At 45.9% G+C, this 2344-nt stretch overlaps 1 long non-coding RNA gene across 1 annotated transcript; it reads left to right on the forward strand.

The window, feature by feature from the left end:
* The first annotated feature begins 598 nt into the window (after positions 1-598).
* On the forward strand, positions 599-1849 carry LOC147979899 (uncharacterized). Its single transcript, XR_015599751.1, has 3 exons — positions 599-687; positions 772-1008; positions 1789-1849. It is a non-coding gene; the product is annotated as an uncharacterized LOC147979899 (long non-coding RNA).
* The last annotated feature ends 495 nt before the right edge of the window (positions 1850-2344 follow it).

The raw sequence follows: 2344 nt of genomic DNA on the forward strand, positions 1-2344 counted from the left end.
ACTTAAGACATGTACAAGCATAGAAACAAAAAATGGATATAGCATGGGGCATTGCACATGGACAAATTATGTTATGCATTGAACAAACATCATATTGGATCTCAGTGGCCAATTACCTGTAAGGATATTGATTAAGCACAACAATCAACAAAGCAAGAGTCATCAGCTGATAAACTGCTACCTATGAATATTTGCCTTTCGGAAAAAAAATCTTTGCCTGACACATCAGCGAGAAATTGCTTGACTTGGGACTACACGGAAGCACATCCAATTGGTATCAACATCCAAGATCCCAATGTTGTGTAGTGTAGCTATATCCTTCGGAACTATTTTTTCCTCCTTCGCTTTATATTGGCTGCAGGCCCAACAACCACATTAGATTGATTGATTGATTGAGAGGAAAGATGAATTTCTATGTAATAAGACTTGAGCCGATATAAAGAATCAATCGGCATGGCCCCTATTTTTGTTAAAAACATGAATTAGATGAACGTATACAATTGGTAAAGATAAAAATTAGATGAGGCTTATCCGTTGGTCCCCGACGCCCTGCCTGCGCCTATAAATGCCCCACGACCCCCTCTGTCGATCCCGCCGGCTCACACTTCCCCACGCTGCTCCTATCTGTCGCCATCATCGAGTGCATCTCGCCGGAGCCGAGCTCCTTGCCAGACGAATTCGTCGTCGGTGAGCCCTTTCGATCCCTATCTCCGTGCTCATTCGAACCCCCGTGCTCCTCTGCGTCTTTTTGACGTTTTCCTTGTCGCCTAGGTCGCCCGAAGAAGCCGCCCGACAACGCGTGCCCTCGCTGGAGCACCGGAGCCGCCGCCTCCCTCCGCCACGTCCGGTGCATGCCGATGCTAGCCGTCACCACCATCCGGTCGCCCACGCTGCACCGCATCTCCTCGTCCCCTTCGCTGTCGCTGGAGCCCACCGGAGTCGCCGCCCCGTTCGACCCGAGCCGCTGCCACCGTCGTCGACATTGCCGCCGGCAGCCGTCGACCCATGGTGAGCCACCGCCCCACCCTCGCCCGTTCGATCTACCATGGACGGCCTAGATTAGATCAGGTTAGTTGTGTTTTTTTTGTTGAACCAGTACGCGGTTAACCCCGGTTTTATTTTAAAAACCACCGGTCGGTTTTTGTTAGTTACCTGCGCGTTAGCATTTTTATTAAATGCCAGTCGTTCACCGTATATCTTCTGCAGCGAACGCTGCCAAGCCACCCGCAAGCCGCCACGTGGCTAAGGGCCTGTTCGCAGTTATTTTTCTTTCTGTTTAGTCCCTAGGATTTGCAGATTGGTCCCTGAACTTTAGTTAGCCACAACTTTTTAACTGTAACTCCAAATTCAATGAAACCAGCGGCAAATTATTCGTCATGATTAGATCTATCCAGTAGCATCATGTTTGTAAACCTTTTCCAAATTCAAATTTTAACTTTATTCAGATTTGAATTCGAACTTCAAATGGCCATATCTCCTAAACCGTAGCTCCGATTGAGGTGATTCTTTTTGCACCGTGTCACTGTAGCCAAACCCTATCACCTAGACCTTCCTCAAAATATTTTCACACACCTAGGATCTGTCCATGATAGTTTTATTACTATGCCAAGTATGCACGATAGATCACATCATGGTTTTGCACCTTATGTCACTTATTGTTAGCACCTAGAATTATTTGCATGCAAGTTATGTGTGTTGGGTTTCCATTTGGTTTTCCGAGTATTTTGTGTTGCATGTTATTGCCCTCTAGAATGATTGCTTATGTATGTTATTTTACTTTGACGATAGATTGTCCAGAGTGCGAAGCCGAGTACTATCGATCTCTAGAATTCAACTATCAGTATCAAGGCAAGTTCACATTTGACCATTCTTCCAATTATCTATGTTTATATTATGCACTTAGTCCTTTTGTGGTAGGATTGCATGGTAGGATTTATTGTTGCCAGATGGCTATGCCATTACCTAGTAATTCATTTGAGGTAGGTCTGATCTATACATCCTTGTCACCACCGTGTAAGTTTATTTTTGCCTCTCTAAATGTAGATGTGGTTTGGGAAGCGAACATGGCGAGACATGAGTGACAAAGTAGTAATCAGGACCAAGACTTGTAAATGAACTACCTGGGCGGTATTTGATTTGAATGGTGGCGAAGTACAGTGGGAGCATGCATGGTTAATCCATGGTGGTGCACCACTAGTGGTCGGCCGCCTAGGCTCAAAGAGATCAATCGTATTCTCACGTCTAGAAGCTTCCGTGTGCAGCCACAAGCCAATATGGGCTCTGGCTTAGTTGAGTAGATAGTGTGACCTCTTCCGGGATAGGCTAGCAGATGTAGAATGAGTAG

The sequence above is a fragment of the Triticum urartu genome, chromosome 3A (genome assembly GCF_056163025.1).
Source record: "Triticum urartu cultivar PI428250 chromosome 3A, HENAU_Tu73, whole genome shotgun sequence".
Lineage (NCBI taxonomy): Eukaryota > Viridiplantae > Streptophyta > Magnoliopsida > Poales > Poaceae > Triticum > Triticum urartu.